The sequence below is a fragment of the Embiotoca jacksoni genome, unplaced genomic scaffold, assembly GCF_022577435.1.
Source record: "Embiotoca jacksoni isolate LCO1_2020_lvr unplaced genomic scaffold, fEmbJac1.0.p SCAF_17, whole genome shotgun sequence".
NCBI classification, from domain to species: domain Eukaryota; kingdom Metazoa; phylum Chordata; class Actinopteri; family Embiotocidae; genus Embiotoca; species Embiotoca jacksoni.
Window position 1 is genome coordinate 10,555,873 of NW_027185307.1, and position 25,791 is coordinate 10,581,663.

A 25,791-nucleotide genomic window follows, 5' to 3' on the forward strand; every position below is an offset into this window, starting at 1 on the left:
GCATCTTTATTCACCACAGACTCAAACACAAGAACACACAACAAACACAGGTAGAGTGTCTTTCTGCCACATAGTCAGAATATGATGGAAATTTCCTAACAACAACAAAACAGAGTCTTCCCATCGTCTTCTGTCAGAGGGTCCTAAAAATGGGAGACAAATTAAAACTACAAGAGAAATCAGAATAAATGAGTGAACATAAAGAAGGCAGATGCTTTAATTAGGTGTCAATAATGTAATGAGTATTATAATATTTTATGATATGGCCTTTATGACTGTTGCCTTCATCCCGTCTTCACCCAGCACCCGAAGTCCACACGATACAACGGAAACAGAGCACTGGAAAGGAGTTGTTTCCTGGCTGTGCTCATTCTGAGTAGATTAACTTGGATTACATTCATTTGCATTAGATTTGTTTGGCTGGAGGATGCTTGGGCGAGGCCTGCTAGGGTTTTGTGTCGGTTTGGTTTGGATTTGTTTGGCTGGCTTGCGAAAAGGTTTGCCCTAGATTAGATACATTTGATTTGTGTTATGGCCCGGTTTAGCTAAAAAAAAAAAAAAAAAGTTTCTGTGCAGCGGAGAGGATGGCTCACAGCTGTGCAGCTGTCACTGGCGGTGACAGAAGAGACAAAGGGAGCAGCATTTTACTCTTGTTTTGTTCAGTCTGTTGTTGGTATTTAGTCTAATATATTGTTTGAGGAAAGTGTGTGTGTATATGTGTATATGTGTGTGCATAGTATTATTCATAAAGCAGGGTGTTTTTCACTGAGAATAACAAGCTTGCTTTCATTGTCAGAACTACTTTCCACTTTACAGTTTTGTCTTTTTCCTTTTGGCCAACACACACTTATACACACACTCAAATATGCACACAAACATGAATACGCGCATGCACACTATAACCCACCTTAGGGAATCATTTCATAAAGACAAGACACTCCCAGCAATTAAAGTGACTGAGATGAGAAAGAAGGCGTATGAGGGAGGAATAAAGGATTGGTGGGTTTGTAAGATGTGTGTGTGTGTGTGTGTGTGTGTGTGTGTGTGTGCGTGCGTGCGTGCGTGCGTGCGTGCGTGCGTGCGTGCGTGCGTGTGTGTGTTTATGTTTATGTTTGCGTCCATGGTCCTTGATTGACTTAGTAGGAATAAAGCAAAAAGGTGGTTAGTAATAGCTGGGTATTAGTGCAGCAGACTAAAACTTTGCAATTAACTTCCACCACACTCAGAGATAGCACATACATCTTCAAACACAATATATCTGAACACACACTCACAAGTACCCACGCTTGGTTAATATTCTCCTTTTTACTCTCAAGTTGAAAATGCTGTTGTGAGAACACTCCTCCCACCACCACCACCACACACACACACACACACACACACACACACACACACACACACACACACACACACACACACACAGTCCACCAGTGCTTCATTAACTAGTTTACTTCTAATTCACTACCTTGCAAGTTAGAGAAATCCAATTACCAGTCTAGAATGACAGAGAAAGTAGGACCAGGAAAAATCATTTACCCAAAAATATGCTTCATAAATTAGCTGTCAGCATTCATCAAATTACACTGCCAACAGCATTTCCACTGTGAACCACAAGCACTCAAGCACACATGGCTATACACACTTGCTACTCCTCCACCTCCACTTTCCTCCCATTCAGATCTCATCTATTCGACCGGGGCTGGCATTTTGGAGCTAAATGAACCGTTAAATGGGAATTATATTCTGCCACCAGTGACACTTCTAATTTGAAACTTGGGCAGTAATTGTTTTAATTGTCTGACCCTCTTTCTCACCTCTTCTGTCCTTTTATCATTTTTTTTTATCTTCTCACTCACTAAAACACATCCGGCACCTGCAAACACACTCAGTCCAACATCCACAGGATGGGTTGGTAAAATGATGGGAGAGTTTGATGCTGATGTGTGCAGCAACACACACACTGAGACGCAACTCAGACTAACACACACACACACACACACACACAAAAGCAATATTTATTTTTTCTCTCTTGTGTCCACATTCCTTCTTCTATCTCATCTCTTCCTCTCTCCGCTGCGCCTTGTAATCTTTTGTCTGCATTTATCAATTCGTATCTATTTTCCCCTCTCCCTCCAAACTACCTCCCCTCTTTTCTCTTTGTTCTCTCTCCCATCCAATTTATCATCTCAAGTCTCCATTTTTCCCTTTCCCCCATTCTTCACCTCCAATCTTCCCTCACATTATTTACTTCCTTTTAAATCTCCTTTTCCCCGTCCCCTCTCTTTGGCCCGTCTCCTCTCACGCTGTTGAATGCTCTTTCCATTAGTGTTAGAATCACAGCTTTTAGAGGAGAATTAGCACCTTTCCCTAATGATGTGGCATCATTCCTTTCACCGTAAACAACCTTTAGACAACTAATAGTACAAGGCTTGCACAAACAAGCCCTTGTGGAGATGCAGATGCAGATAGCAAAAAAACCCACATCATTCTGTCATTCTCTCTGACACATACGCACAGCTGCAGAGAAGTTTGGCTGAAGCTCGCGCCTAAGTATGTTGGTGCTGTTCAATATGAGAGGATAGTTGCCTTAAAAGGTTAGCACTGGCCGATGTAAAAAAAAATACAGAGTCATTTTTTTCCTGCTTGCTGTTTCTCTGGCACCTTTGCTCCCTCTGAAAAATTGGTGATATTCTAGTAGCCCCTTTAGGTGACCCATCTCTGTACAGCTCTCAGCAACACTTCTGCTCGGTATACAGTGTATACACAGCTTGTTTAAGGTCAGGACACCCATGGGCTCAAACCTCTTCTAAAACCAACCAAATTGCCGCACAAGAATGTTGATTCTGTAAAACAAAAAATATATATACTTTCAGTTTCTTAGGTGCACCACCACGTTTTTCTATAATAGCCCCAAGGGCAACCATGGTAACGGTATGGTATGTTCAAGGTTAGCGAATGCTCATGGAAACAATTACATGATGAAGAATGGTTAGACTTTTGCAACGACAACACTTGATTAGGGTTAGAGAAAGACTTTGGCTTCTGTTAATAGAAGATATATAATAATTGGATGACTGTCACAGGAGCGGACCTCTGGCCTCCTGAATGAAAAACAACAACATTTGTTGTTTGTCTATCCAGAACAGAGCCTTGTTTTTGTTTGGATAGGTTTAGCCATAAAAGCATCTTGGTTAAGTTTTGATAAATGACCTTCACCCTATGGTTGCATCATTTACCTCTTGGTCTAAGTTAGGGAACGACCTTGGCCAACGTTTATTTTACACTTTGGAGTTTAGTGATCATTGAACCTGCAATGGTCTCTCACTTTCAGAAACACAAACTTAAACAGCACGCTTCCTCTCTCAGTAAAAGTACTGATGCTCCACTCTATCTTACTGTCTTTCTTACTCACACAGACATTGCCAAATGTAATCACATATGTGCACACACACGTAAACACACACACACACTTGCACAAATTGACTGGAGAGATATTGTTAACTTGTAAAAACAATGTTGTGTCTCTATTTCTATGACTTGCCTGAAGCAATTGATAAACAAAACATTTATAGCATCCAAGATAATGAACAGAGAAACTTCTCCATTGAGTAAATTATCTTATTTATTCAGTGAACTGTGGTTCTCAGACACAAGTGTCTAATATGTGTGCACTTTACAGGCACACTTTACTCATACACGCACACATATTCGGCTTATACAAAGACTAATACAAATACAAAATTGGCTAAATGTCAAACCAAGCTGACAGCAAAAATGATATTATTGCAAAGTGGTATTACTTCAGGGTTTTTTCACATTATGAAATGATGTATTATTGGCTGTGAAAGTGTTATGGCCACCAAAAAGGAAGCAAAGTAGAAGCAGCTGCTGTCTACGCACTCAAAACATGGAAATAAGACATTTTTATATAGTGTGTTCACACGTCAAGAAAAAGGACTGTTCTGTAACCAGAAACACACTTCTGATCTTGATATCAGATACAAGTGTTTAACTGGCTGACCATAGAAGTCAAAGCATTAACTGCAAACAAATTATTATTTATGTTTTCCTTCAAATTGTTTTAATGAAACTGCACTGGTCATGTAGTATGATATCGATTGACTGTACATAAAAGTGGACGTACCTTCCAGGTCTAAAAAATGAAGCCCATGCAGGGGTGCTTTAAACTGCAATACCACCGGGTGCTGCTAGGGGTCTGCTTCAAAAAGCCTCCGCCTCCATAAACTCCCATTCAGCTTGTCTCATGAGTCAATACATTTTTCCCACAAGTTCTTTTGCTGTTGTTAGTCAAAGTTGCTCCTTCTTATTAGTTTTCTGGCAGTCCATCTGAAAATAATCCTGTCATTAATTATAAAATAATCCTCAAAAAGCCGTTTTTGGGGGGTGTCTGATTGACAGCACTGTCAGGTTTAGTCAGGTTACTGCTATCGGTGGGAGGGATGTAGTATCGTAGGCTTTCAAATTAGATTGAGTCAGATCCAATACTCCCTCCCTCCTAGCGCTAACAAACATGGTCACTTCTGGCTCCAAAACGCTCTGAAATAACAAGATGGCAATGAACAATATCCAAACTGGAGGCTTCATAACTCCCGTTCAGAAACCAATGGGTGGCATCACTGTTGGTTGTCGCTTTGTGATATATTTGTCTCTATTGTCAGATGAATTTAACATGACACACTACCTAACCCATGTCTCTGCAGAACGTTTTGTGAACAGTTTGACTTGGTCATGTAACAGCTCATGAATTCTGATGTATAAACCAGTAATAGAAAGTACTAAGAAATTGATTTTGGATGTAAAAAAAAAAAAGGTATGAGAGAAACAAGGAGAGAGTCGGGGGCACAGGAGGACATGAGAGAGAAACGGGGGTTGCTAGGGATGAGAGATGAGTGTGGTCCAGGATAATGAGGCTGTGTGTATGCATGGCGTTGTAACAGTCCATTCCTTCGGCACTTCTGGTCTCAATTATTGCCTCAGAAGTAACAGCAAGCCAACCACTGTAATATGCCCCACACATCCTCACACACACACACACATTCTCACAGGTCTTGAATTCCACCCTAATGATTTGATTCGGCAGCACTGGTTAACCACTTGTTTATTTTTTTTTGTCTCGTTTGTGGTTTTTGATGTTCATCATTACCCTTTACAAATACAGCAGCAGCAAACAATTGCTTCTTTTGCCCTTCTCTCGTCTCTCGCTTTCGCTCTTAAGCTCTTGTGTCTGCAAAAATAACAGGTACCAATAACTGTGCACTGCTGTGGAATGAGAACCATGCCAGCTTACATCCAGCTGAACTAAAAAAAAAGTCACTCATTATGTTTCATTGGAAAATATGCAATCCTTAATTAATCTACAGTGAGTGCTGCTTACTCCTGTATGGTGTGGGCTTTGTGTCCACTCACTCTCACTCTCTTTATGTTTATTTATTTATATATCAGTTCTGCTGTTAATGAACCAAATTACAACAGTATGCTCAACTATATACTGCGGATTGTAATTGTTTGTGATTATGTCATTATTATCTTTAACATCTCTTTACATTTCATGTATTATTCTTTTTATTAGTCTATTGTGCCAACGCACAGCCCGATTGTGCCACGTCTTTCATTATCCGACTAATGTTCTGGTTACAGTGTCATTAATTTACGAAAGCACTCGAGGCAAGTAAGGGGCCGAGAGAGAACAAGAGCTAATATACTAAAAGACAAGTGAAAGGAGGACTATCACTGGGGTCCTCAGGCATCTCTCTTGCTCTCCCTATAGTTTCTTTTCACCATCTTTTTCATGCCCCCCGTAGACAAGATGCTAATTAACATTACATTATCCTTTCTAACTTCCTGGGCTTTAGCTGCACTGTTGAGAATCTTCCTCCCTTCAAGGTTGCATGCAGCTTTTTGGTCCCCGCCCATCACGGGCAGGGGCAGGGTGCTCACTCGGTTGATAAGAGGCAATCAAGGCTGACATGTAAAGTTAGTCAAATTAGCAAATTAACAGATGGAATAAACCTGGAAGCTTTCTCTGGCCTTTCAGATAGGTTAGAACAGGAGATACTTGAAGACATCTGCGGTGGTGGTGAAGGTGTGCCAGTAGGAAACAGCAGGCATGTGTGTATTTTTGTGGGCGGGCGAGTAGGCTTTTTTGTGACAAAGTGTGTCTTTAGAGGGAAAGACTGTACAAGAAATAGCGCAACAAAGTGTGATCCGTCACAGATGAGCCCAAATCATTTACATCGCACAACGTGTGCTCTCTGGTTGCTGGTGTCTTGGTGATGCATCATTTCCTGGGATAATGCTGTCATATGTTGTGTTGACAGAGTCATGTGTCTTATCCCACCCTATGTCTGTCTGTCTGAGTGCAACGCTTACAGCTTATAGCCACACAGGTGAGAGTGTTGAAGGAAAGTAGTATAACACTTTACAGTACATTAACCTGGAGTAATAAGGTGTTTGCAGGAGCAGCATCTCATTTTTTTTTTCTCTTTTATTTCATTGGTTACACTTTTTCTTTCTCTATATTTCTCTCTCGCTCTCTGTCGTTGTGCTTGTCTATATCTCTCCCTCAGTCCCTCAGTCACACAAACTCATACGAGTCCCGTGAGTGGTCAGATTTTTGTACACATAAGGATATTGAACGACAAAATTTGTAACTGTAGATCTGCCTGTGTGGATGAATGCTGTGTATGGTGTAACTCGTGAAGGCAACACCAGCTACTTGTGAAGCTTTGGATGTTTGTGTCTTGTCTTTTTCTGTTTACCTACTCCTGTGTGTGTGTGTGTGTGTGTGTGTGTGTGTGTGTGTGTGTGTGTGTGTGTGTGTGTGTGTGTGTGTGCGTGCGTGCGTGCGTGCGTGCGTGCGCGTGTGTAAGTTTGCACTCTCCTTTGGCCCAGTTGGCCAGGAAGCACTCATTCTGTTTTAATACAAGCAGAGACATGATGAAATTTACCAAAGCATAAGAACTACATTTAATTGTTAAAATGTAAAAATATGTGCTTGAATTAACAACAAAAAAAAATGTTTAGTGCAAGCGGGGGCAAGGAACTTTCCCAAAAATCTCTTAATATGACAGAATCTATCAAGTTAGAACATACTGTATTTTAGCTTTATTTTAGCATTAGAACATATTTAGTCTAAAATGTGGTTGTGATCTGTCACAGGGTGGATGAGTTAAACATTGTGTTGACTGCTGGCAGGACAGACTTCCTGTTCGTTGTTTTTGGAATGTTTTTGACAACATTCTTTGTTGCGCTGCATCAGGCTCTTACTCGAAGTCTCCCTGCTGACCAGCATGCCTCAGTTTGGATAGACTTCTCTTCACCATCACCTAAAAAGAGCTGAAGGGAGAACAAAGGGACAGAGCTTGGCTTTCTGATTAACTTGTTTACCTGAATAGGCAGCATTCACCTTGATCCCCCTGTACTCTACAGCATGGAAGACTGCATACCAAATACCAAATACCAAATACTACTGGTAGAACAGGTCAATGATTCTGCTGCAGGCTGCTCAAAGGATGCTGCCTGCTCTGACTTTTTGTAAACAGCCTTAGTGTTTGTCGGTCTTTTCAGCTGACTGTCCAGGTGTACGTCCGTGACATTCATTCATTTTCACATGGTTATTCCCCCCATCAACCTCTCCATGAAGTTGTTTACTTCTTCCATGTATTTGGCCTCCTGTCCACCAAGTCTGAATCCCACATTTCCAGACTCATCAAAAAACATATCCAGGTGGCATGAGTCCAAGTTGAAGTCAGAAGTGTAAAGTGTAAATGGGAGACAGGACTGCACCCCAAGGAGCCCCTATGTTGCACCACTATCCCTGACACACAGTTATGAATCCTCACAAACTGTGGTTCTCTTGTCAGGTAGTCTGTGATCCATGCTATCACAGGGACCTATATCTGCATCTCTCCCAGTTTCCATCACTGTCGTGCAGCCTGGAATGCACTGAAAAAAAAATCATCCTTAGAGTGTGGCCTGCCCTGTCCAGGTGAGAGTTATCCCTCTACGGCATATAGATAATTGCATCATCCACACTAACAATGGGGCTGGTAGGCAAACAGCAGGAGGTGCAATTAGGAGCTCACCAGGGGCCTGAGGTGTGCCTGAACTAACCTCTCTATTATGTGAGAGGTCAAGCAACTACCGTTCTGGAGTCGCTGAGGATTGAAAGAAGTGTTTTTCTTTAGGAACTGGAACCCCTGCAGGGAGAGTCTGGGACTCTCTCCAGGTGTGGGTTGAGGTTGAACAGCTGCTGGAGCACACCACAGAGCTGGCTGGCACAGACCTTCAGAACTCTGGGGATGATGCCATCAAGGCCTGATGTCCCTTCCCTGATGAGGCCTCTGTAGTTCCCTCCTGAGTTGATCCACCGTGACCACCAGTCTGTCCTGAGGATTAATTTCAGAGCTGGCAGGCCGAATAGCTGTGATCAGCGTGGGGGCTGCTGTATCATGTGTGATTCTTTACACCTGCAAGTAACCTGGATGGATTATTTCACTCGTCATACAATAACCTTGCTAACCCAGAAATGATATAAAGTGCTCTGAGAAAAAGGTGTTGTGCTCTCATATTTTTCACTTGAGAGGAATACGTCTGATGTTCCCGCTGCTGCTGGTAGCTGAAATTAGTGCTCTGTTTCCCAACTAAAGATCAAATGGTTTGGACTGCTCTCGGCCATGTTGTGCTTGAGGTAGACCAGTGCACTCTCAAAGGTAAAAGTAGCCTTTTGAAGTTGTTATTTACACTATATATATTAGTTTGCTGTGCAGAATGGCAAGCAAAAATGTTCTGGCTATTACCTTCCACAGTGTGTAGACTCTACTATTTTCCCAGTCGAATATATTTCATTTATCAGGTTAGAGTTAGAGCTAGAAGTAAAACACTGTCAATAAAAGCCCTTGAAGGGTTTATATAAATTTACTGATACAAAAAATAAGCATCACTTTTAAAAAGAAAAGCAACTCAGCAATGCTTTGCGAATGCTTTAAACATCATGATGAGAATTCTTATTGTATCTGCATTGAGGGTTCCATTCACTGACATAACAGTTCAATAAAACCATTGCATGACACGGAGCTTACAGTACATCCGGAGAGTATTCACAGCGCTTCACTTTTTCCACATTTTATGTTAAAGCCTTATTCCAAAATGGATTAAATTAATTTGTTTCCTCAAAATTCTACACACAATACCCCATAATGACAAAGTGAAAAAAGTTTGTGAAAAATTCTTGCAAATCTATTAAAAATAAAGAATGAAAATATAACGCGTACATAAGTATTCACAGTCTTTGCTCAATACTTTGTTGAAGCACCTTTCGCAGAAATTACAGCCTCAAGTCTTTTTGAGTATGATGCTACAAGCTTGGCACCTATTCTTGGGCAGTTTCTCCCATTCTTCTTTGCAGGACCTCTCAAGCTCCATCAGGTTGGATGGGGAGCGTCGGTGCACAGCCATTTTCAGATCTCTCCAGAGATGTTCAATCGGGTTCAAGTCTGGGCCCTGGCTGGGCCTCTCAAAGACATTCACAGAGTTGTCCCGAAGCCCCTCCTTTGTTATCTTGACTGTGTGCTTCGGGTCGTGGTCCTGTTGGAAGATGAACCTTCGCCCCAGTCTGAGGTCCAGAGCGCTCTGGAGAAGGTTTTCCTCAAGGATGTCTCTGTACATTACTGCATTCATATTTCCCTCCATCCTGACGAGTCTCCCAGTTGCTGCCGCTGAAAAACATCCCCACAGCATGATGTTGCCACCACCATGCTTCACCGTAGAGATGGTATTGGCCAGGTGATGAGCGGTGCCTGGTTTCATCCAGACATGATGCTTGGCATTCAGGCCAAAGAGTTCAATCTTTGTTTCATCAGACCAGAGAATTTTATTTCTCATGGTCTGAGAGTCCTTCGGGTGCCTTTTGGCAAACTCCAGGCGGGCTGTCATGTGCCTTTTACTGAGGAGTGGCTTCCGTCTGGCCACTCTACCATACAGGCCTGCTTGGTGTTTTTTGTACCCTTCCCCAGCTTGGTTTGTGCTCTGACATGTACTGTCAGCTGTGGGACCTTATATAGACGGTGTGTGCCTTTCCAAATCATGTCCAATCAACTGAATTTACCACAGATGGACTCCAATCAAGTTGTAGAAACATCTCAAGGATGATCAGCGGTAACAGGATGCACCTGAGCTCAATTTTGAGTGTCATGGCAAAGGCTGTGAATACTCATGTACATGGGATTTTTTTCGTTCTTTATTTTTAATAGATTTACAAAATTTTCAAAAAGCTTTTTTCACATCATCATTATGGGGTATTGTGTGTAGAATTTTCAGGGAAAAAGTGAATTTAATCCATTTTGGAATAAGGCTGTAACATAACAAAAGGTAGAAAAAGTGAAGCGCTGTGAATACTTTCCGGATGCACTGTACTCCACTTACCCCTTTGCAATGTGTCTGAATAACTATTCTGCATGTGGTGCAACCGTACAGTGACATTGTGTTATTGGTGCAGGTTTACATTTTAGGTTTGTGATTAATGGTTCCACTTGTATATAACAGAACCATAATAGTTGCTCTCAAATTACTGTGATTGACATAATGATCATTATTAAATTTCCCAACGTATCCTCAGTGTCGGACATATAAGATTCATATAAAACATTAAGCATAAAATATTGCTTAATAAAATTATAGTGATGTTTTGTAATGCTGCACATTGCACCCTTGATTACAGGCTGTTCCAGAGCAATGTTTCAGGTTCTAACTGTATGCAGACTGTTGTTTTCTGGCTTTGCTCTTTTCAGCCAAAATTAGACATCAGTCAGTATAAAGAGCCTACAAGGGAGCCCATTATCCATGCACAAAAGGCAGCACTCGGTGCATGGTATTGTGAACAATTTGCTAATGGTTTTGTTACTGCCATTGTATGCATTACAATTCAGCTTTAAGACATTAAACTTGTTAATAGTCTTCTGGGACTGAAGTAGAGGCATTCCAGGTGAGTTATAGGAGGGATAATGGTTTGTTTTTCACCTCTTATTTTAGTTGAGAGACAATACTAAGAGATGCACCAAGTTGCAGCTATAAAAAGAAAAGACATTTTTAGAAAGTAAGGATCTATCGAGTAAGAGTAACAAAATAGATCCTCTGCACACCTGCTCATCATGTCTCCCCAACTCAGACACCCACTTATCGTTCAAAAGCATCCACCAACCATACAGACATATGATTGAAAACACCTGTCACACACACACACACACACAAAAGTAGATGGTTCATTGTCTAATTGCAAACATCCACACAAAGCTTATCTTGTGTTTTTTATGATTTTGTCTGCATTCTTTCTGCAGGTTCTCTCGTTTCATTACACTGTTATCTATTTTCTTCTCCATCTTCCATATATTTCTTCTTCTTTATATCGTCTCCTATCTGAAATGTTCAGTGCTGAAGGGTAGGCCTTAGGCATCACATATACAACGGTACCACACAGGTATAATACACACACGCACACACAAATCTGACTAACAACATTTATTATTTCTCTGTCTTTAAAGAACAATTGTCAATCCTGCATAAATTAAACTGGTTTGTGTGTGTGTGTGTGTGTGTGTGTGTGTGTGTGTGTGTGTGTGTGTGTGTGTGTGTGTGTGTGTGTGTGTGTGTGTGTGTGTGTGTGTGTGTGTGCGTGTGCATGCGTGTGTGTGTGTGTGGGTGTGGGGGTGTATATATGTGTGTCCTGTGGATGTCCATGCTCCTGATATTACTAGGTAGAGATTGTTGTCAGACAGCAACATTAAACTGGATCCTCCTGAGAGAGAAAGCTCTGCATGGTTATCATTCAAGTGGGCTAGATTTCTGATATAAGCTGAGTGATGATAAAATGAACCTGATAACTTATCGATCTCCTCTGGGAAATTCTCATTTTCACAGCTCCAAAGACTCAGTTTGTCACCCAGAGGAATATATTAGGGTTTTGTTGTCAAGGCAGTTACCTATTAAGTGAATAAAATATGGACAATATTCATATGTACTGCACATATATTTGCATATATATATAAATGTATATTTGTGTGGGTGTGTGTGCGTTTGTGTTTATGTATGCTATGTTCCCACAGATCTCATTATCTGAATGTGCTAATAAAGTAGCCGGGTTTACTTTTTCAGTGTAAGTCCATGTGTTTGAATGAGAAATGAAATCGATCATCACCTTTGTTTTCAAAACCAGTAACATTTTAAGTATCAGGCATTCTATTATTATAAAATCTTCACTGGAATTTACAGAGAAGTTTTGAATAACATGAAAATCAACACTTTAATCAGTGGAAGATCTCTGGACTCTACAGTGCATCTGGAAAGTATTCACAGCACTTCACTTTTTCCACATTTTGTTATGTTACAGCCTTATTCCAAAATGGATTAAATTATTTTTTTGTCCTCAAAATTCTACACACAATACCCCATAATGACAAATATTGAACTCTTTGGCCTGAATGCCAAGCGTCATGTCTGGAGGAAACCAGGTACCGCTCATTACCAGGCCAATACCATCCCTACAGTGAAGCATGGTGGTGGCAGCATCATGCTGTGGGGATGTTTTTCAGCGGCAGGAACTGGGAGACTAGTCAGGATGAAAGATGAATGCAGCAATGTACAGAGACATCCTTGAGGAAAACCTTCTCCAGATCACTCTGGACCTCAGATTGGGGTGAAGGTTCATCTTCCAACAGGACAACGACCCGAAGCACACAGTCAAGATAACAAAGGAGGGGCTTCGGGACAACTCTGTGAATGTCTTTGAGTGGCCCAGCCAGAGCCCAGACTTGAACCCGATTGAACATCTCTGGAGAGATCTGAAAATGGCTGTGCACCGACGCTCCCCATCCAACCTGATGGAGCTTGAGAGGTCCTGCAAAGAAGAACGGGAGAAACTGCCCAAGAATAGGTGCCAAGCTTGTAGCATCATAATCAAAAAGACTTGAGGCTGTAATTTCTGCAAAAGGTGCTTCAACAAAGTATTGAGCAAAGGCTGTGAATACTTATGTACGTGTTATATTTTCGTTCTTTATTTTTAATAGATTTGCAAGAATTTTTCACAAACTTTTTTGACTTTGTCATTATGGGGTATTGTGTGTAGAATTTTGAGGAAAAAAATGAATTTAATCCATTTTGGAATAAGGCTTTAACATAACAAAATGTGGGAAAAGTAAAGCGCTGTGAATACTCTCCGGATGCATTGTACAAGTACAAGACATGTACAGAAAAATACATTTGTCAATGGAATGAAAAAGAAGTCATTTAATTTCCAAAACATTCAAAGAAAAAAATATCAAATTCATTGAAAGGATGAGAGAATGCACTGGACTCGTCAACCGTCTGTGGACATTTGTCTGCATTATCAGCGCTTATAAAATGAGGGGACCGGCCAGTTTCACACGACACTGGTGCATTTCCAACAGATCATTTCACCAACACAGATGTTTGGATATATTTGATCCTGTCGTATTTATTCATACAATTAAAAACCATTGAAAGCACTTACAAGATCACCATTATTCCATATTTCCTTTCAACTTTCCTTTTCATTTTTCTTCAAGTGCTCTGCAGTCAGATCGATTGAATGGGTCATGTCATTTTATATTGCACAATTATAGTGCTCCTGTATGCTTGTGAACACAGAGACATTGTTTTACATTTTTACAACAGTCAGCTTGTGTGTGGTGCTGTTTTCAGTGTGTATATCTCCATTTCCATGGTTTTGTTGTTTACTTACAACTCGCCATGAGAACAAGTGAGCATTTGGATGTCAGTTAAGATGTCGCATAATTGAACTGAATCCATTGTGTACTTTTTTCAGAAAAACACGCATTTCAATGCATTTCATTTTGTTTGTTTGTTTGTGTTGTTCGGGATTTGAAGTGCTGCTGCTGCGGAGTGTGTAAGATGGAAACTAGACATAGAAAAACCTTTTTCTTCTCCTGTTTTTGCAAAGTTTTGAGATTGACCGCGTAACATTGAGCACGACTGCAACCTGTGTTCAGCTCCAAAAAACACTCCAAGTACGCAGATATCTTATCAATACAGACTTTCATGGTTTAAAGAGAAGAGATGGGCAGACCAAAAAAGGGACGAAGGAAAGTGCAGCAGCATAGCGATGAGGAGAAGGAAGGAGTAGCGAGAAGACAGAGATTGATGTAGAGTGACAGAGAGAGAAGAAAACAAGTAAAAAGGGGAGAAAAAAGAGAGGAAGGAGGGTGGAAGGAGAAGCAGATTAGTTTGTTTGCTGCCGCTCGCACTGACATTGAAAGATATGTCGGTACTAATGTCCCAGAAAGCCTTGAATAACACAGCAAACCAATACATATCCCCCTTAATGGGATTTTCTGAGCTATACTTGCTCCCTCTCATGTGCACACACAGCATCACATTCAAACAAGCACATACGCAGAAACAATACACCATATGGCCACAGCCTGGTGGAAAGATAAAAGGCAAATGGAAAAATAGAAACAGCTCGCTTGAGGAGTAATTATAATATTGTCTTCTCATTTGTGATGAGCCGAGGGGTTAATCTCAATTTTGAAGGTTTCTATAGCAATCCAGCGCTTTCTATTTGTCCTCCCTGAGGTTGCCGGAGACAACAGAAGCTCAGCGAGCTGTGGCTTATGACCACAAACTGATCATCAAACATAGCAGTTTTAATGATGGATGACAGCAACAGGATCCTGCTCCGTTATGACAACATGTATCCCTGCATTTGCATATGCATACTGATGGCCTCACTGCCTTTTTAACCTGCCTCCACCTCACACAATCTCATATACATGAACTATTCCCAGGGTCATTAGTGTTAATGCATGCAGCAGTGTGTCTGCCTCTGGAAGTGCACGGTTTGCTGGCGTCTGTCTCTGTGTACGCGGCAACCACTGGAGGCAGTTTTAACACAGCTCTCGGATTACAGCGGGATATTGGGGCACAGAGAGATTAGACCAATTGGAAAAACAACAGGAGAAAAAACTGAGGAAATATCACTCAGTGGTGCTAATGAAGCAACACGGGGAGGAAAGTTTATTATCCGACTTGACCTTGAGGGGTTTTAAAGTTAACCCAGGGAAAGTTAAAGAGACAAAGTTGGAGAAGATGAAGAGTTTTGCAGCTGTCATGCGGAGGGGAGGCGGGGCGTGTGTTTGTATGTGAAATGTGTATTATGTGGTTCTTTTAGTAGTTGTTTCTTGTGTCACTGTTTGATCAATTGCTGTCACTGTTTGTCCATAGACTTGTTGTCTGTGTGTAGCCATGTGTTCATACTGATTGAAGTGAATGTCAGTGTGTGTGTGTGTGTGTGTGTGTGTGTGTGCGTGTGTGTGTGTGTGTGTGTGTGTGTGTGTGTGTGTGTGTGTGTGTGTGTGTGTGTGTGTGTGTGTGTGTGTGTGTGTGAGTGAGAGAGATCGTGCCTGTGTCAGTGTGTTATTTGGTGCCCATGATATATCTCCGCGGAGCAGTTTTTGTCCCGTCTGTCACACGGGGAGAATAAACAAACTAATGATGAATATTCATGATGTTTGTCTTATCGAATGTTGATGTACCGTGCGACATTCTCTTGTAATTACTTAGCTCCAACTGTTTGCAGTGTGTTTATGTGCGCATATTCCTTGTGTCAAACTGCAAGTTTGTAAACGCAGCCTTTGATTCCTGAGTACTCGTGCATACGACTTCTTCCTGGGTATCAACAAATGACAGCTTTGTGATCAACCTGACATAGTCCTAATATCCCAGTCATAGATGCAGGGTCCTAAATTAATTTCACACTATGAGAGAGTTACCAAGAGGAATAATGTTACAGTACATAACTAGATGTGACAGCTATAATAGGACATGTGTGCAAGGATGTTCATTACCTTCAATAATTGCAAATAGGAATCCATTAAAAAAAAAGAAAAGAAAAAACCAACAACAAATGAAAACAAGCCATTAAAGTCTCCCGCCATATTTATTAAAGTACACAGGAAGAGCAATGTGTTGTAGAGTATTTAAACCAGTAAGTACACAATAGATGTAATGGATGGTGACAATAGACATTTGAGAGATAACATTAGCGGGTAAGATTTGATCCTGTTATCACCTGTGCAGTCAAAGCCTGAACTAGCATTAGTATGATGCTTTGAGTTGGTCCCACACATGCTGTGCTGCTGCTTGTTTCACACCAAATCCACTAAAGAAAATGGTCCTCATCAACATATAAACTATTAACTACTACTACCGGTTTGAGTAACATTTGCCAAATGCCAGTGTAGTCAGTTGTTTGAAATAATCACCCTTTTCACCAATTTGAATGACAATACTCAGCAAACATAGTGGCTTGTTGTTGAAGATTCATGTTTTCATTAAGATTTAGCTTGAGGTTGAGACCCACAAAAAGGAAAGTATTGAACTAATTCTGTTAGTTTTTGTCTTCACCATGATTTGTTAAAATAAGATAAATAAAGAATATCACTGGCTTTATTCTTTGACCATTATGTTTCTGGCTTTCCAGAAGTTTTTCTGCAAAATTATATAATGCATTACAAGCTTGTTCAAAACCTTTATGAGGTAATGTTCTGTTTAGCAAAGTCTCAATGCCCCTAAATTGTTGTAAAATGTTGTCATAACAGATAGAAATAATTCCTAAGAACACAAAAATAACACAGGGCTGAACTATTATGGCTGTAAGAAAGTCGTGAACATACTTTTCTTCAGCCAGAAGAAATTTAGGGATTTGGCTTTCACCAGTGGAGTCCCTGGGTAAAGATGATAGAGAAAGAATTGGAACCAGAAGAGCAGTAACCTTCTCTTGAAGGTAGATAAACAGAACAGCACCGTACTCTATAGAACATGTACACATAGACGTCAGCTGGAACTCCAGAGATTCACTTTCAGACAGCCGTACAGTGTGGACATTTCAAGATACAGCTAGACCTTGTGAGTTCGTATTTTGGACAGGTTAACCATTATGGAGAAATATCCGAGCCCTTTCATGCAAAGCCCTTTCATTTTTAGAAAACATGACAACATAGTACACAAAAGAGCAATTTCTGAATCTGAAGTCTCTGAAGCCATTACAGTCCATTACAGTCACACTCCTGGCAGGCGCAGACGAGAAGAAAAAAAAAAACCGGCTCCAGCAAAGAAAACCTGAGGAAATCAATGTCTTTGAAAGAGGGAACAAACAAAGAGGTTTCCACTTGACTTTCTCCAAACAAAGATATACAGCATGAGTTACTTCCATATTTTAAAAGTCCATGTTTACCAATTTAGTCACTGGAAGCTGCCATTTAAACTTAACGTATACTTAAAGTATACTATATACACCGTTAACTTTATACGATGCTTAAAGAAGTGTCAATATATTATCATTCATTTCCAGTTTTACGTGTTGGTAAACCTATTATTATACTGTTACATGCCACAATTTTTATCAAAGCCAGCAAGCAGATTGATTTATGAGATTTTTTTCTCTGAGAAAGTCAGAAAATATCATATACTTTTATTTAGCAGATTCCATTCCCCTTATTCATGCTGTGTTACCTTTTGGAAATATAATTCTACATGACAAACATTTCTTTTGTTTTCTTTTGTCTAATTGTCATGCACATTCGGACCAGACGCCTCGTGTAAAGACCTGAAAGCAGGCTGGGTCATTAAAGAGACACTTGATCTGAATAAAAACACGTTTTGTGAAGCGATACAAGATCAAAACAATCAGTTTGTCTCATGAGTCCTGTGTGCGTCTGCTCTGAGATTTTTGGATCCTCTGAGTCTCGCATGCAGTCACAATTTATGTACATGTACATATGAACTTTCCAAAAACAAGTCAGAAATCCATGATCCCAACTGCTGTCAATTCTTTTTCAAGTATTTTTTGACATTGAAGGAGCTCTGACATTTTCTTCGAGGAAAGAACACTAAATGGGCACATTGTCTAAAGAAATGTGTATTGAATGCTTCATATTTCAGGCCAGTAAAACTTATTGACTGTTCACTCATCTTTGGATGGTTTTGAAATATGTGCTTTGCTGAGGATGTTGTACTGTAATTCATCCTCACCAAAGAAGGCATTTTGTCAAAAGCCCCCTAAGAAAAAAGAAATCCAGCAAACAAAGTAAAGAAACTATCTTTAGTGTTTCCACAGTCCCACAGGCCAATTGATTTGGATCAGGATCAAAGACCAGCAGTAATGTTATGCAACAAGAACAGAACCTGGGTATTCGCTTTGTAGTTCATACCTTCATAGGAAACAAACAGCTGTTGATATTTGGCATCATAAATGCAAGGTTGGGAACACAAATGGAACGGAAGTTTTAATGAGGATTTTTTTTTTTTTTTTGTGCTGTTTATTCTGGGCACTAAAAAGTCAGGGTGCTGTGTGCCAGGCTAATGCGGAAAGGGGGAGAGACAAAGAGAAGGAGATCGTGAGTTGGATGGATGCTGCGATAGTCATTAACCCATTAGATGGAGTAACAGCTGGACACCCACAACCATCTGTGGTATGTTTCCTCTCTAAACGAGGCCGCTTAACCGGATCTCACACGCACATATCAGCGCACAAACCAAACCTCTTTATAGCCTCACACACGTACGTGATCTGTCTCTACCTCTTCCTCTGACTCTCTATCACACATACACGCACACACAAACACTGTGAACCTTCTCGCCCCCACAAGTTCTTAATTTTCCAGCTGTGTAGGCAAGCAGCGGTGGGCAGTTTGTCCCCCTGACAAGGGTCACCGACCCAGGGGAGGGAGCTCTCTTTCTCTCCACTGAGTGCTTGGATGGCTGGAGCGCAGGCAGAGAGATAAACACTTGAAGAGGGAGAGGGGCGATGGGGAGTGAGGGAGAATCTGAGGGCGGGAGGGAGGGAGGAAATGGAGTGCGGATGGGAGGGATGGAGGGAGGGTAGCACACAGAGCGGGGATTGAGAGCATGTGATGAGGAGAGGAGGGGGAGGAGGAAGGGAAGGATGAAGCCAGGTCAGCTTGAAGGGTGGAGGTGAGGATGAGAGCAGCAGATCGTGGTGTTGAGGGGGAGTGGGAGGGGGGGGGGGGCAGTGAACCACGGCATGATGGATCACGATGTTAGCGGATAAGACGGGTGTTGAGAGGGGGCAGGCTCGGCTTGTCAAGAGCAGCTTTTGTCAAAAAAGCAAAATGCAGGCACACACACATCGTCACACCAGCGCCGAGGGAGGAGACATGCGGGTGGGAGAGAGACAGAGGGAAGAGAGGCAGAGAAAGGCCACACTTAGCATAGTCCTTTCTGATTTATGTAGCACCGTGAAAGGCAATTTATACGTCTAACACACTAAAAGGATTCCAACCTGGCTTTCATGCAGATGCACTCCATTGCTCAAGAAAGTGCTCCACGTGCAGTTTCACTCTCTCCTGTCTTTCTGTCTTTCTCTCTCTCCAACACACACACACACACACACACACACACACACACACACACACACACACACACACACACACACACACACAACACACACAAACACACACATCATTGACCCGACCAAGGTGGGAGCCATTTTCAATTTAGGTTTTCATTCTGTTCGTCCCTGAGTGATGCAGTGAGCGCTCCTTACACATTTTTCCCTCAACCTTGACTTGGCTGCTGCCACAAAATTGCATTAATAGGGCCGAGGTGGAGGACAATTAAAACACACTGTTACTTAGGTTAGGTTAGGTTAGGTAGTTACTTTATTAATCCCCGAGGGGAAATTTTTTTCGCTACAGCAGCATACAGAAGCAACAAGATAATAATAGAATAATAGAAAAGCAATAAAATAGCAGTGAAATAGCAGTAAAAAATATAAAATGCACAGTATATACAGTACAGTATATATATATTATATACAAACAACCAAGAAACACAGACAACAGTGTTATTGTTATGTGATGGATTTTGCCAGAGGTGAGTTATTGTACAGTCTTATTGCGGTCGGCAGGAATGATCTCCTATATCTGTCCTTGTGACAGCGGAGCTGGAGGAGTCTTTTGGAGAAAGTGCTCCGCTGTCCCTGCAGCAGGTGGTGGAGAGGGTGGTCAGGATTATCCAATATGGATAATAGTTTGTTCAGCGTCCTCCTCTCCACCACCTTTTCCAGGCTGTCCAGTTTGTAGCCGATGATGGAGCCGGCCTTCTTAACCAGTTTGTTAAGTCTGTTGGTGTCGCCGGCTCCAATGCTGCTCCCCCGGCAGACCACAGTGAAGTACAATGCACTGGCCACAACAGACTGGTAGAACATCTCCAACATCTCGCTGCACACATTGAAGGATCGAAGTTTCCTCAAGAAAAAGAGTCGACTCATCCCCTTCTTGTAGACAGCGTTGATGTTGGTCTTCCAGTTCAGTCTGTTGTCGATGGACACACCCAGGTACTTGTACTCCTCCACCATGTCCACATCCTCTCCCAGAACTCTCAGCGGTTGTGGAGCCGTCGTCTTCCTCTTGAAGTCGACCACCATCTCTCTGGTCTTGGCCACGTTCAGGAGCAGGTGATTTCTTCCCGTCCACTCCACAAAGTCCTCCACTACTGCCCTGTACTCATCCTCCCGTCCATCCCTTATACACCCGACCACTGCGGAGTCATCAGAGAACTTCTGCAGATGGCAGGACTCTGAGTTGTACTGGAAGTCCGTGGTGTATAAGGTGAACAGGAAGGGGGACAGAACAGTTCCCTGAGGAGCTCCAATACCACTGACCATCGTATCAGACAGCACACTGCCCAGACGGACAAACTGTGGTCTGCCTGTCAGGTAGTCAGTGATCCAGGAGACGGTGGACGCATCCACCCCCACCACCCGCAGCTTCTCACTCAGTAGCAGTGGTTGGATGGTGTTGAATGCATTGGAGAAATCAAAGAAAGTGATTCTCACAGAGTCACCGGTTTCATCCAGGTGAGACTGAGCTCGTTGCAGCAGGTCGATGATGGCATCGTCCACTCCCACATGAGCTACTTGAGCTCATTGCAGAGTTATCATTTAAGCAATGGGTAGAAAAATATTTTTGATATTTGAAGTTCATCATAGCACAGATAATGGACTGGATTATTACAGCAAAGAAACTGACTATTTTAAGTCATGTGATTGTAGCTTTGGAGTATTGAAATTCAGATACCATACTTGAAATGTACAAACAGTTTTGCGATGGTTGTACATCTGCTTAGGTTGTTTGTTTGAGGACCCAAATGCACCAAGCTGACCTCTGAGATCTTAATTGATTAACTGACTACTTGATACTTTGCATTGCCCTCGACTTATAGTTGCAGTTGAACGTTCACAGCATTTACGAGACTTTATCTGATGGCCAGCAGAACTCATTTACAGTGCTGACTCTAACTATTTATTTATTGTTCTTCAGGCTTTGCGCTTCAGCAGATTCAATTCGAAATAAATAATTGGGTATTAAAGTGCCAAGTCTCAGCTTTAATTTAAGTAGGTATACAACAATATTGAAAGAACTGTGTAAGATATAGCCCTTTTAACACATTGTGCTGAAATTGCAAGGGTTTAAAAGTAAGTCAACTCTTGGCTACTAAAAGTGTGTGCTGTTTGCATGTTAGTTCATGTGCTAAAGACCTCACACGTGGCACTGAACTAATTGAGAGTTAGAGTTTCCCTTTAGATTGATGCTGAGTTGAGTGTCAGTTTGAAGAGTAAAGACGTGGCCACGCAAGTTCAGAAGATAATGAGAGTTGACTTGCAAAACTCAACAGTTTGGTACATCCTAAAAAAGCAGGTTCACACAGGAAAGCTAGAAAGTGGCAAACAAACTGGTAAACAGAGGAACACAACAGAAAAATCCCTTGCAGGGTGAAGATAAAGCTGTTAATGACTGCACAGCGAATGTTGGCGGACATGTTTCCTCGCGATGATCAACAGATGTCACAAATCACAGAGGATTCACCACAAGATACAAACACCTGGTACGGCTCAGAAACAGAGAGGCCAGGTGGCAGTTTGCAAAGGAGCCTATTGAGTTGTGGAACAGAGTTTGATGTACCGATGAAACAAAAATCAGGCTCTACCAAAATGATATTGAGGTTGATTGAGATAAAAGTGTGGAGTAAATCAGGAAGAGCTCATGACCCAAAACATACCGATTCATCAAAACATTTCCTCATTCAGCAGGACAACAATCCTAAACATAAGGCCAAAGCAACGAAAGAGCTTTGAGGGGGTGAAGAGGTGGGATATCCTGGACTGATCGAGTCAGTTACCTGATCTCAATCTGACTGAAGGCAGAGAGACAACAAGCAGGAGCTGAAAGTGGCTGTAGTGATGGCTTGGGAAAGCATCACCAAGGAAGATACAGATGGATTGCTTAAAGACGTCAGGCATTCATTGAATGCAAAGGATTCCCCCCAACAAATTACACGTGGTCATTTCATATGTCTTGTTGTGTATCTGTCCAATTACTTGTGAACCCTGAGCCTCAGGGACTGTGAGTTAAAAGGGCCTAAAATCTCCAACACAGTTCTTTCTTTCTGTATTGACATACATCCACTCAAATTAAAGAAGGGTTACTTGGGATTGTATCCTGACTTCAGGGATACCTATGGTATCCATTAGTTTATTTCAAGTTCAGAGGACAGTCCAATGCCTGAAGAACAACAAAACGTGGAACTGTTAAAAAATACTTATGATGTGAACTGCACTTTGTGCGCTTACCTTGGAGGAATTAATCGGTCAGTTTGTAATTAAAAAAACCATCATGTTAAGATGTACATAACAAACAGCTATATGAACCTGTCTGAATATTTGTCAGCGCAAAACCTGAGAAAGGGTTTGGTAAAAATTTCAGCTGGTTGTGTCAATACAAATTTTGCTTTGAAAGAAGAGATTTTGGCTATGAAGACGAAAATAAGGGAACAGCTAGAAGGCTTGTCTGCTTGGCAAGCAAACATGGCTCGGGTTTTTGCCTTGTCGTGACAGTGACATACTTAACACTCTGCCTTGCTCCGAAATATCCAATCTTTGTTGCAAGATGCTGCTTCTTCCTTTGCTGGGATTTAAATTGACAGTCAAATATCTCTAACTGCATTTTCATCTGTCTCCTGTTGGTTACCTAGAGTAAACCCAACTAAAGGGTCTTTTCTAATTCTTTTCTAAAACTAAGTTGTTACAAACTCCTACAGTTTGGAATTATGCAAATTAGTCTGAGGCTCAGTCGTGTTTGGGGCTGCTTTTCTCAGCCCAGACTAATCCCATCTAATTACAGAAGAAAAGAGTTTGATGTCATTTGTAAGAACTCCTTCACTCATACAGGTCCTCGTCATCCAAGCCCAGCAGTTCATTTCATAATTTGTGAGTCCAATGAAAATGCTTAGCGTCTGATGTCCAAATGACTTCCTCAGAGGATAAAAAATTAAAAAAAATTTAAAAAAAACTCAAGCCACAAAGGTGCTGAATTCATTACAATAAATGTGCTCAACAAGCAAACAGAAGAGAACACAAAATGAGCAATTCAGAGGGCTTAATCCAAGCAAATTTGTTCATGCTCACGAATTAAAAGGCCACCTGCAGTGGCCTCAACTCTTTATGTAAAGCACATCCAGATGCTCTACAGTCCCCCAGTTCCCAGCCTCAGTCAGTCCCACAGCAGCAGCAGCTGCTGTTGTTTCTGCAACCCCCGAATAATCAGGAGAAGCACATCAGTCACCAAAGTATTGTCCAGAACAACTCGTGTACTTTAAATATATTTCTATACTGCTGTGGACCCGTGGGTAAGTTATCCTTCATCTTAACATGTTTGACACAATTTACTTACTTAGAAATGTATCATATCATACTCATCACTTTTGTAAATAAGTTAAAATATTTCAGTTAAATTGGCGAATTATCTTTCTGATGGTTGGTATTAAGTGCAGTCAAAGGATTCAGGCACTGTAGCTAATACATGCAATATTTTGACATCAACATCTACATCTACTGTGCACAAACACAGCCTTTCACAACTGCAGAGGAAATTGGCGCTGGGGTTATTTTCTTTATATGCTTCCACTTTCAGTTTTATTGTAAATTCAAGTAGAAACGTTCAGCTCCTCACTGAGAGTGTATTGTTTGGTACATGGCGGGTTTTGTGACTTGTGGAGTGGAAAATAGCACACCATCACAACACTGAGAAATATTACAGCCGGAGATTCTGACATACGACGTCGCTCTCCATCCGTTCTGCCTCAATGCAAAAGCCATGAGGTTTTTTTTTTGTTTTTTTTTTCTTCTTCTATTGTTCTCGTTGCCAGCAACATTGCACACTTAGAACAGGCACCACAACATGACTCGATGTTGACACTAACCTTTCACTCATTTCAAAAGGTGTTGTAGCTGCTTGTGTGTGTGTGTGTGTGTGTGTGTGTGTGTATGTGTGTGTGTGTGTGTGTGTGTGTGTGTGTGTGTGTGTGTGTGTGTGTGTGTGTGTGTGTGTGTGTGTGTGTTCATAAAGAGTCACCCAAAGACAGAAACACGGAAGAGAAGAAGATGGATCGAATGGAAGGAAGGAATAATGTTTACTTAATGAAGTTCAGAACAGAAAAACAACTGAAGAAGAGGAACATGAAAGGTCGTACAGAAGTGTGTGTAACTGGATCTCTCCAATGACGTTCCCAGCTGTGCACCTCTGCAGGAGGTAACATGGAGGCTACTGATGTTTCGGCACAACTCCTCCCGACTCCTTCTTCTAAGGCAGTTATGGAATTATCATAATCCATTTTCAGGGTGCACTGTGAAGACTCACGCCACGTGGTGGGCTCTAAACTGAGATTAGATTCACAGCACGGTACCGAGGCACCTCTGTGCGTGCAAATGCAGACGGGACGGGAGAAGGTCCCATTTTCGGGGCCAAGTCCTTCACAAGGACATGATATCGCACAGTGTGGCCTTGAGAGGACTCCAGACTATAGAATGATCTGCACGTCTTCACCAAATTAGGACTCATTGTATGTTTTTCACAGAGAACAGAACAAGCAGGGCTTCTCAGCAGCCCTCATCCACTTGTTGAGTCAGAAACCAAGGGAGAAAGTGAGGCATGGAAAAGATGCACTGGTTCCTGTCTACTGAAATTTGGTAAAACTAAAGCCACATATGAAGATGTCTTTAGAATATTATGTCCATGTCCACCTATTGTAAAGATTTTAAATCTGCGATTGTAGATTAAAAGGAAGCAGACATTGAAATAAGAGAAAGAAAATGTGTCTGTGTGTACTTGTACAGCAGCATGCTAAGAGTCCCTCAGAGTTTATCTGTTTGAGTATTCACTCGTAGTGTGCCTCACCGTGGAAGGGTACTTGTCTGTGGCTCCCAGCTTGCCTTGGGCCATCCTGTGGTGTTTAAATCTGTGTATCATCTGTCATTTAGCCTTCTATCCCCGTGGCTCTGAGAAGCCTACTGCCTCCCCACAATGTCTCCAGTACAATAACTCAGGCGAGCTAACAGGATCACATAACGTAGCATGACTATTGCGAACACCAACAGTGGAATTCACTTTGTTGTTCAGCCTTCCTGCATCTGAGCTTCAAAATGTTCCGATTTCCACCTGCCTGTCTCTGTTTCTGTGTGTCGTTCAACATCAAGCTTTGTTCTCCATCAGTCCCTTCTCCTTTCTTCCACTCTTTCAGTCTGTCTACCTGTCTTTTTCTTTATGTATTCTCTTTCTTGTAAAATAACATGACTGAGTACCTGAAACTGTTCTAATTCAATCGATATTACAATAATTTAAGATTTTCTTTTTACTCGTTGCTTTATGTAAAATGTTATTT

General features: G+C 41.5%; 1 protein-coding gene across 1 annotated transcript in view; it reads left to right on the forward strand.

The window, feature by feature from the left end:
* The window catches only part of cntnap2a (contactin associated protein 2a), a 312,740-nt gene that overhangs the window by 208,900 nt on the left and 78,049 nt on the right, over nt 1-25,791 (forward strand). The window lies entirely within an intron of this gene.